This window comes from Capra hircus, chromosome 19 (assembly GCF_001704415.2).
Source record: "Capra hircus breed San Clemente chromosome 19, ASM170441v1, whole genome shotgun sequence".
Classification (NCBI taxonomy): Eukaryota; Metazoa; Chordata; class Mammalia; order Artiodactyla; family Bovidae; genus Capra; species Capra hircus.
Window position 1 is genome coordinate 60,803,877 of NC_030826.1, and position 10,844 is coordinate 60,814,720.

General features: G+C 47.8%; 1 long non-coding RNA gene across 5 annotated transcripts in view; it reads right to left on the reverse strand.

Annotated features, from left to right (window-relative positions):
* The window catches only part of LOC102170088, a 68,456-nt gene that overhangs the window by 19,285 nt on the left and 38,327 nt on the right, over positions 1 to 10,844 (reverse strand). For 3 of the 5 annotated variants that reach the window (XR_001919643.1, XR_001919640.1, XR_001919642.1), the window contains exon 1: positions 5,571 to 5,741. The exons of the other annotated variants lie outside the window; for them this stretch is intronic. This is a non-coding gene — a long non-coding RNA (uncharacterized LOC102170088). Of the gene's footprint in view, positions 1 to 5,570; positions 5,742 to 10,844 lie in introns of those variants that run through there. 5 annotated transcript variants of the gene reach the window in all.

The following is a 10,844-nucleotide window of genomic DNA, read 5'->3' on the forward strand; positions in this document are numbered from 1 at the left end:
AAGCCCTGAGGCATCTGCTGCTTCTAAGGCATTGACTTCTCTGCTTTGCCTCTATAAGCCGCCCAGACTTGTACTTCCCTTGGGAGGACTCAGAACAGAGTTACTCAATTCATTCTTCTGTAAGGATTAATGCTTTTGTGGAACTGGGGTTGAAAAAGCTCCCACATAGACTGGACTCTTGTTTCTTTCTTAACAAGCATAGCTTGTTTTAAGCAACCCAGACTTTGGAAATTTTTCACTGTAGATCCAGAAAACTAAGACAATTGTGTTTTTGTTGCTTTGTAAAACTATTAAAATCTCCATTAGATATATCCTTAGATTTTGTTTAATGTTTTTGATGTCAGCAAAAAAGCACCATTTTTTAAAAGTTTTTTATCTAATTGTCTTTTTGTACTACACTGAAGGGCTTCCCAGGTGGCTCAGTGGTAAAGAATCCTCCTGCAACGCAGAAGATGCAGGTTCGATCCCTGGGTTGGGAAGATCCCCTGGAGGAGGAAACAGCAACCCACTCCAGAATTCTTGCCTGGAGAATCCCAGGGACAGAGAAGCCTGGCGGTCAGTGGGGTCATGAAGAGTCTGACAGGGCTGAGTGATTAAACAACAATAACATTACGTGGGAGTCCAGCTGATTTTCCAAACTGACCTTGTATCCAACAAACTTGCTTTTTCTTTTCTTCCTGAAGGATGTTTTCCCTGGATGCAGAATAGTGAATTTATAGCTCTTTTATTTCAGCACATGAAAAATATTATGCCATTTCCTCCTGGCTTCCATCGTTTCCAATAAGAAACCATAGTTAAGGTGTTACATCTCTCTTGCTATTTTCAAGGGGGTTTTTTTGTTGGGTTTTTTTTTTTTTTTTTTTTTTTTTTTTGCTCTTCAGGTTTCTGGAGTTTGGATGTTGTGGGTCTTGGAGTTCCAGTCTCCTGGGTCTTGGCAAAGATTCCCTTGGTGCGAATTTCTCAGGATGGTGCGCTGGATTTGGCTCACAGGACAGAGTTTGGCAATTCCCGCCTCGATCAGATGTTCTAATTTTACAAGAAAAACTAGAAATAATGGAGTGTTTTTTTAAACTTTAAATCCCCTGGTTTTTCAAAACTCTCAATAAATTCTAGTTTGTTTATGCCAAAGTGCTGGATTAAAAAAAAAGAAAAGAAAACAAAAAGGAAAACAATCTTCCCAACGCCAGAGGCCTCGGGACCTATTCGTTAGCCCTTAAATGTGATTCTCTTTAAAACAGTAAAGTACCCTCTTTGTTTCATTTAACGCTCTTCAAATACTTTAACTTTGACACCAGGATGAAGATTCATACTGTGTTTTAACTTACTTTTTGCCTGCCCTGACTTTCCCATTCTTTACGTTCAACCCCTATAAGTCACTTTGTTTTCCTGGCATCTCTTTTCTCAGCTTACAGTCGGGTTCAGCTTTGTGACCCCGTCGTGTTTTAGAAACGATGCTACGTAGCCCACTTACTGTTATTGACACGCTACATATGATTCATCTTAATTTGCTTCCTCTGTGTTGAGTGTCTGGGCTTCTCTGAAGGTGCAGACGCAGCTACAGAACTACATTCCAGCAAAGATTTAGAAAAGCCTGTGGTCGCCATGACTACACTGATAGGATTTCATATGTCTAATCCTCCATGGGATGTCTAACCTCTGATAACTCAGTACTTAAAAGATCATCCTCACTTATTTACAGGGACAAAGATTCCCCTGAGAGAAAAACCTTTGAAGAAAAAGGAATTTCCGCTCCCCTTTCTGCCTCCCTTTGGCAGCAAGCAGAGGAATGCAAAGCCAGAGAGGCCAGTGGGGCTTTCTCTTTCCCGCACACAGCGGGCGCCCCTCTCTCCAGAGCCGCCGGCTGGCCAGCAGCTGGCCCTCATTCCAAGAAGCGGACGCTCAGGCATGTGACCCCGGGACTCACTCGGCTGCCCCCCGAAGCAACTGGAAAAATCTGCTCACTCGGGCTCTTTTGCAGACTTGCAACAACTCAAGCTGCCAAAGATCAGAAAGGCATCATGAGAAAATGCCCTGCTTATTGCAGGCCTTCTGCTTCTGCGTCCTAAACAGGGATGAGGACAAGGGAGGGGGCCCTGCCTGGGTCCGAGCCCCACGTCTGTTCCATGGACCCAGCATCCATCCTTCCCCACCGTCCGCACTTCCCAAGCCCCATGTTTAGACTGAGAGGGGCAGGACTAGAGGGTGCGGCGGTCGCCAGGAAACTTTGAGAAGGAAAGAAACAGCAGAGCATCTCTCTGGCAGGCCGGTCACGGGATGATGGACTCTCCAGCTGAACTTCCAGGCACCTGGGATGGAAACCGCACGTCTCCTTCCATAGAAACTGAGGCACCCAGAAGGGTCAGATCACGCTGGTCCAGCCAACCTGAGCTGGCCAGGACTGAGGCTGGGACTTCTCAGCCTTGAGGGCCAGCTGTGTCCCAGACAGCACAGCCCAAGGAGGCAGCCAGTCCAGGGACTCACATCTCCAGCAGATTCCTTGTCAGCTTCCACTAGGCTTCACAGACAGAAAGCCAGGGATTCAAGTTTAAGTGTGCCAAAAGCCCTCCCCTGGACCCTAAGCAGTGGCGTTTGCTGAGCAAAATGAGAGACTTGAAGTCAGGCTTAGATTTGAACAGTGTCTCTGCCACTGAGCATCCACGTGACCTTCAGCTACGCTCCTAAGAATGAGATGAGGGATTTCCCTGGTGGTCCAGTGGCCGAGACTCTGTGCTCTCCATGCAGGGGCCCAGGTTTGATCCCTGGTCGGGAAACTAGACCCCACAGGCCACAAAGAAGATCCCACATGTGGGAACTAAGACCAGATGCAGCCAAACAATAGAAAGAAAAGGAGTTAACCAAAAGAAGAAAGAGAATGAAATGAGATGTGCACAGAATACCTACTGCGCGTGTGCTAAGTGCGTGTCCGACTCTTTGCGACCCCATGAACTGTAGCCCACCAGGCCCCTCTGTCTATGGGATTCTCCAGGCAAGAATACTGGAGTGGGCTTCCATTTCCTCCTCCAGCGGATCTTCCCCACCCAAGGATCGAACCCACGTCTCCCGCACTGGCCGGCAGATTCTTAACCATTGAGACACCGGGACGCCCCTTAGTTTCCCTACTAGGGATCCAACCCAGGGCGCCCTGCACTGGAAAGGCAGAGTCCTCACCAGTGGACCACCAGGAAAGTCCCTTATTATGGATATTTTAATTCAATTAATGTTTAGTAACAAATCCATGACATAAATACTTTTATTATCCCCATTTTATAGATGAGGAAACTGAGGCACAGTGAACCCAGGTCTATAGCCAATAAGTGACAGAGCCATTTTTTTTTAACCCAAACTAACTCACTCCAGAGAAATAACTGGCTTAGAAATAATGTTTTCAAAGCCTTAAAAAGTGGACCTGTTTAATCACGTTCAAGAACCCTTCCAGAGAGAGACTATGCCCTTGGCGCATAGGAACAGACAAGGCCACCTGCCTGTTTGGGTGGCTCGGATGTCTCTGCACGTCTGTACACAGAATGAAGTCTGAACACCCTGCGTTCTATCGAGAGTCATCAGGACTCTTCCCAACTTCCTGGAGAACCTGCCGGCCATCTTCCTTCCCACACTGGACGACTCGGAGGACCCTGCCCCCGTGGAACGCCCTCCTCCCTCTGCAGCTCCGCCCCGACCTGTTTACTGCGGGGTGGCCCTGCACCCACAGCTCACTGTCCCAGTCGTGTCTACCTCTCCAGATCCTGCCGAGATCTACCCGGCCCAAGCACTCTACCCACGCTTTCTTTCCTCATCAGAATGCATTTCCCTCTCCCCATCCAATGGTGATCTGTGGCGGACCTCCCTGCCAGTCCAGTGGTTAAGAATCTGCCTTGCAATGCAGGGAACTTGGGTTCGATCCTTGGTCAAGGAACTAAGATCCCACGGAGCAACTAAGCCAGAGCGTCCAACTACTGAGCGCCCCCGCGCCACAGCCAGAGAGTGTCACTGCCGCGAAGATCCCACGCGCTGCACCCAAGACCGCTGCAGCCAAAAAATAGACGAAAGAATAAATGGAGATGTTTAAAACGTCTTAAAAAAAAACAGACGGATCTGTGATTCTGTCACCATGAGTGATGAGCATTGAGGGGCTTCCTGGTGTCGGTGAGAAGGGTGCCAGGTGGGAGCTGGGAGGCTGGCTGACACACACGCCCGCCCACCCGGCTTCCTTGCGCTTCAGCTGAAATGAAGCGACCGCTTCTTATACGGGCCTTTGGGGGGCGGGGGACGCGGAAGGGGGGAGGCGGTACATGCATCAGAATGGAAAACTAGCGCTGAAAACGACCACGTTTCACACTCACAGATAATGCTAGAAAGATGACGAGGGGGTTATAAAAATTACTCTGAGTCCACTCAAACTTATTTAAAAAATAAGTCATCCTCACTTGGAACTTTACTATTGGTAAGAAATTGCTGATGACATGTTTCAGGACTAATGATGCCCCCCAGAGGGTGCAACCCTGGGGCAAGGCAGGAGAGGCTGCTCCTGGGTCTCCCCTGACTTGAAAGGCTCTGGAGGCCTGGACCGCATCTTGGTCAGTTAAAGAGGCAGCTCCGAGCTCCAATCAGAGCAGGAGCTCCTTATGGCGCCTGGCACTGACCTGACTCCTTGATCAGGTGTGATTGACGGTTTGGTCAGACCAGCTCCCAGAGTAGAATACTCTGGTAAATAAGCACTTCTGCATGCCCTCCGGGCACGACGTCTTGTGAGCAGACACTTGAATAACAATTACAAGAGTCGACGCCCATCCCCAGCCTTCAAAGAGGGCGCCTGGGAGGCAAGACCCACCAATATGTAGTCAGCATAAACACAAAGAGGAAAGTACAGTCATCCCAGGAGTCTGCCGAGGGGAGAACGGATGGCCAAGCTGGAAGAGATGGGCCGCAGGGTCCCTGGGCGAGCAGACGCTGGCTGCACGTCTGGTGCACCCGGGTACTAGCAGCCCGAGAGAAAAGGCCAGGCAACACTGCACTGGGTCTCCAAGCGCGTTCTCCGCAGTGGGGAGAAGGGCGGAGGCCCGCGGGGCCCTTCTCTGGACTTCTCTTCCCAGAGCGCGTCTCCAAGGGGCTGTCAGGCTCCCCCTGGTGACCCTGCAAGAGTGACCTACCTCCCTGGGCACCCAGATTAGCGTCAAACAGGACCAACGTGCACCATAAGGAGGATTCAAGCTTGCAGAGCTGGTGTGGGTGGTCCAAGAGAATCCAGCTTAACACCAACTCTCAGAATGTGCCGATAGGCACAAAGCTCCCAGAAAGGTGCCTGGAACACCCAGGCAGCTTTCACACCATCTACCTGGAGTAAGGGGCTTCCCGAGGGGCGCCAGTGGTAAAGGACCCGCCTGCCAATGCAGGAGACACAAGAGACACGGGTTCCACCCTTGGGTCGGGAAGCTCCTCTTGAGAAAGAAATGGCAGCCTACTCCAGTATCCTCGCCCGGAGAACCCCACGGACAGAGGAGCCTGGCGGGCTACAGTCCGTGGGGTCGCACAGAGTCGGACACGACTGAGTGACTTAAGATGCACGCACCCACCTGGAGTAAGAGGGCCAGGTGCAGTCCACCAAGTGATTCTCCGGCCCCACCTTCACCCCCAGGGAATTCCAATCTCCTCCAAGGCACTTCCAGAAAGGCCTGGGGGTCCCCAGGGAGTATCCCCCCAACACCCCTACTTAGTACTCGCTCGTTGGGCCTCCAGCAAACAGACCCGCCTCGCAGAGCCCCAGCCCTGCCAGAGCCTTTAATACTAAGTCAGCGTGGTATCACTTGCCGAATCAGGACTTGGCTGGATTACGGTAGCTACCCCCATGGGAGAGCGCCTGGCACTTAGAGCCAAGCTTTCAGAGCAGCCTGACCCAGAATCAAAGCCAGGCAAAGCCACTTACTCACTCCGTGACGCTAGGCTGTTTGACCTTTTCGAGTCAGGTGTTCTTTGTAAATAATAGTAGCTATTCAGAGGCCCCAAGATTTTTCTTTTATCAAACACGTAATTTACTAAGTGCTTATCAAATATGAACCTATCTAGTCCTCCAAACAAGCCTATGACGTCGGTGCTATGATTACCCTCATCTTAAAGAGGCCACCACAGCGCAGAGGGGCCAAGTAAGAGGCTGAAGGTCACACAGCTGGTGGACTGAACTGGCAGAAGCAGAAGGCAAACTCTGGTGCTCTAGCTTCTGAATCCTTGTCCTTAAGTACCGTCCCACTCAAGTGTTAACAGTCAAACAACTATTTTTCATACTGCTGTTGACATGAGAAATTTCAAACACACAAAAGTAATGAGGATCCCCTGTACTCAGCATTCAACCTAAGCAATCAGCAACACTGCACTGTTTCAAAGTCATTGTTAATTTTCTTCTTAAACTGCAATAATACATGTTTTTCATTCTTGCTTAACTCATCGGTCACGTTGCAATAATTTCCTTTAGTTTCCTCAATCATAAAATTAAGACATCGGGTTCTTACGTTTATAAAGGACATTTACAATACCATTATTGTATATCTCTATGTGTAGCTTATGGAGCACCTTTACTTGATTACTTCATTGGATTTTTCAGCAACCTCTGAAGACGGGCAGTGAGATTGCTAGGATGGTCCGATGAAGCCCAGAGACTTTAAAGAATTTGCTCAAGTTCACACTGTTTGATTTTTTTAAAGGTTTCAGTTGATTGGTTCCCGGAACATCAATTTATAGTGGAGAAAATACTGGCTCTGGAATTCAGCAGCATTCAATTAGTATAATATATGATGTAAAATCAGAATAGTCATGTGTAGATAATGTGTTTGATCAAATATAGACGGATGTGGTCCAAATAGGGGTGTGTGTGTGTGTGTGTGTGTGTGTGTGCGTGATGACTAACCCACTGAACGTATATTCTCTTCCCTCTTCTAGACAGGATCACTCAGAAAAAAAGTGCCGATTACTCAGGTCGCCTCCGATCCTTCTGAATCCCATCAGCACCAGGATATTCACTGGAGTCCTGGATGCTCCAATTTTCCCCCCAAACTGCTGGCTTCTCTGGTTCTCAGGTGAGGGTGTCTCAGTGTTATCAATGACAGGCTTCCCCTTTCAGCAAGATCCAGGAAAACCATCATTACTTTACTTGAACTCTGTTTCCTCTTGAAGGCCGTGTTGGAGATTTTACGATACACTTTTTATAAGAAGAATCATTTGGGCATGACCACTAACAAAAAAAAAGAATGTGCCGCCAAAATCGCTCCCCCCACTGCCACAAAGCCTTTTCTCAGTAAAATAAACACATCCACGGCTCCATGGCTTCCTTCCGTGTTTACCAATAAAATTCACTAAGAATATCGTACAAAATTCATTTTTAGTTCAAGGCTATCAGACTTGTAGCTTCCCTGTGGCTCAGATGGTAAGAATCTGCCTGGAATGCATAAGACCCGGTTTCAATCCCTGGGTCAGGAAGATCCCCTGGAGAAGGAAATGGCAGCCCACTCCAGTCTTCTTGCCTGAGAAACCCCGAGAACAGAGGAGCCTGGCGGGCTACAGTCCATGGGGTCACAAAGAGTCAGACACGACTGAGGGTCTCACACGCACACACGGTCTAGGAGGCCTAGTTTTGGAGCTAGCACACGGATGCTTCCACATTAAACAGCGAAGGAAAGTCTGTCTCTTGTGACTGGAAAAATCATCTAAGCCATGCTTCTGTCCTCATATGTTTGCATTTAAAGTTTCTATGGTTTCCATGGAAACTACACAGAGACTTTTAAAGAAGAAATTCAAGAAAAGCCGTTCCTTTCACGTGTCCCATTACGTGATGCAAGTCCCTGACTTCAGACCACAAGGCACAACGCCTGGAGCAGGGTTGGAATGCGGTACATTTTGTTGAATAATAAACGAATGAATAGAATCATCTAGGCACCTGCTGAAGCGTGTGAAGTGTTACATCCTCCAAGACATTTGTTAGGACTCTTCTTCCATGTGTGTGTGATGCAATTTCAGTTAGAGATCACAGGTTTTTCAAATAGTAATACCTTGGGAATCTGTTCTAATGAATAAAGAGTAATAACATTGCATGAAATGATTGATCATCTAAGGTTTTTGCTCAGCTGATAAGTTGTGTCCGACTCTTTGTGGCCCCATGGACTGCAGCACACCAGGCTTCCCTGTCCATCACCAACTCCCAGAGCTTGCTCAAACTCATGTCCATCGAGTTGGTGATGCCATCCAACCATCTCATCCTCTGTCACCCCCTTCTCCTCCTGCCTTCAATCTTTCCCAGCATCAGGGTCTTTTCCAATGAGTCAGCTCTTCACATCAGGTGGCCACAGTATTGGAACTTCAGCTTCAGCATCAATCCTTTCAATGAATATTCAGGGTTGATTTTCTTTAGGATGGACTGGTTTGATCTCCTCACAGTCCAAGAGACTCTCAAGAGTCTTCTCCAGCACCACTACAATTTAAAAGCATCAATTCTTTGGTACTCAGCCTTTATACAAATAGGCATTTTTTAATAAAAGAAAAGATTTTCTGTTTCACTTTAAGTCTCTCTCTCATTCCCTCTTTTATCTTTTTTAAAACAGAAGATGAAGGTAACCTCAGCTTTTCTCCATCTACAAAATTGTAACTGGAGCAGGGGATATATTTTGCTTCCTCCTCATCCCTCAGTCCAAGTAAAATCCTGGTTCTCAATAAATGTTTATTCCATAAAAGAATTGTTTCACTGCTTGAGCCTCCACGTATCAGAAGGACACATCCTGATTTCGCTCCTCTCTGAAATGCTTGGGTTCTTGATGGGATGTTTTCTTCCCTCTCTAAGGCTCTCTGATTCTGACTCCACAGATAACCAGCATCGGCAACACAGCGTCAAAATAGTTGAACCCTGTGCAATTTACAACATTTGATTGGCTCACAAAAGCAGTCATTTCAGAGAGATTAAAAGCCAATAGAATTATGACATAGAATTTCTTAAAGTGTGATTTTAACATCCGTCTGTTACAAACTTATCAAGTGATCAAAAAATAACAATGATGTTGGATATTGGAACAGCCTGATTAAGACACTGTATGAAATTCACACATTCAGAAATGTATCTCAACTCTTTTAATCTGGATTCTCATCAAGACTTTGAGAAATATTTCTAAAAATTGAGCACTCACTAGGCCATAAAGGCCATCACAACAGGTACCAAAGAACTGGTAAAACATATATACTATATTCTCTGACCATAGCATGATAAAATAAGGACTCAATTTTAAAAATAGTCAAAGTACTCTTGTATATTTAGGAATTTAAAAAGGTACCACATCTTGTGTGTATGGGCCAAAGAGGAAATCATGCTAGAAATTAGAAATAATGCCAGGCTCAGCCTGGACGGGAGGGGAGTTTGGGGGAGAAAGGATACGTGTGTGTGGCTGAGTCCCTCCACTGTCCACCTGAAACTGTCAGAACACTGTGTATCAACTGCACCCCAGCAGAAAATAAAAAGCTTAAATTAGAAAAAAGAAATAGCGTCAAGTTGCTTTGTCCTGGCCTGATTTTTCCCATTTTATTCAGGATGGTTTACCATCTGATGTCACTAGTAATGGAGAAGGCGATGGCACTCCACTCCGGTGCTCTTGCCTGGAAAATCCCATGGATGAAGGAGCCTGGTGGGCTGCAGTCCATGGGGTCGCCAAGAGTCGGACACGACTGAGCGACTTCACTTTCACGTTTTACTTTCATGCATTGGAGAAGGCAATGGCAGCCCACTCCAGTGTTCTTGCCTGGAGAATCCCAGGGACGGGGGAGCCTGGTGGGCTGCCGTCTATGGGGTCGCACAGAGTCAGACACGACTGAAGCGACTTAGCAGCAGCAGCAGCAGTCACTAGTAAAGCTAACAGAGCAGGCCTCAGGAACAAAAGAGAAAGTCTGGTTTTAGTGGGAAAACCATAAAGTCTTAATGAAATGGCTTATTTTTTAATAGCTTATTCATTTCACTCATTTGTCCATAGATTCTGTGTCTAGATTTTTATTCAGATGATACAGAATCCGCCTGCAATGCAGGAGACCCAGGTTTGATCGCTGGGTCGGGAAGATCCCCTGAAGAAGGAAACGGCAACCCGCTCTAGTATTCTTGCCTGGAGAATTTCACGGACAGAGGAGCCCAGCCGGCTACAGTCCACGGGAGTTGCAGAGAGTCAGACGGGACTGAGCAACTGATGCTAACACTTCCTGCACTTGACTCGCCAGGGCTCAAGTAAGAACAGTCGCTTCCAGCACATGGAAAAGTCAGTCCTTTCCTGTGTGGTTCCAAGGCTGCCTCCATCCAGGCTCTTCCGGAAGGATCTGCAAACTGTGGACAGTGGAGGGACACCCCTGGGAATATGAGAGACAGACAGATGGCATCTCAAGATGCCAGCACACTCCCTTTACAACAGGGTTCCCGACGACAGCACCCATCTACGTGAGCCTGCTAGGCAGTCCTTTTGAAACAGGCATCTCCACTACGAGGGGATGGGCTCCCCGGGAGGCTCAGTGGGAGAGAACCCACCTGCCAATGCAGGAGACTTGGGTTCAATCCCTGGTCTGGGAAGAGCCCCCGGAGAAGGGAATGGCAGCCCACTGCAGTGTTCTTGCCTGGAGAATCCTATGGACAGAGGAGCCAGGCAGGCAATAGTCCGAGGGGTTGCAAAGAGCTGCGTGTGACCTGAGCAGATCTGATCACGTCTCTTTTCAGTTCCAAGTCAACAAAAACACGGGACTAAGGCATCGTTCAGAACAGCCAATGCGTCCCAGTCACAGCCACACACACCAGAGCAGGGGACGTATTTTGCTTCCTGCTCATCCCTCAGTCTGAGTAAAAC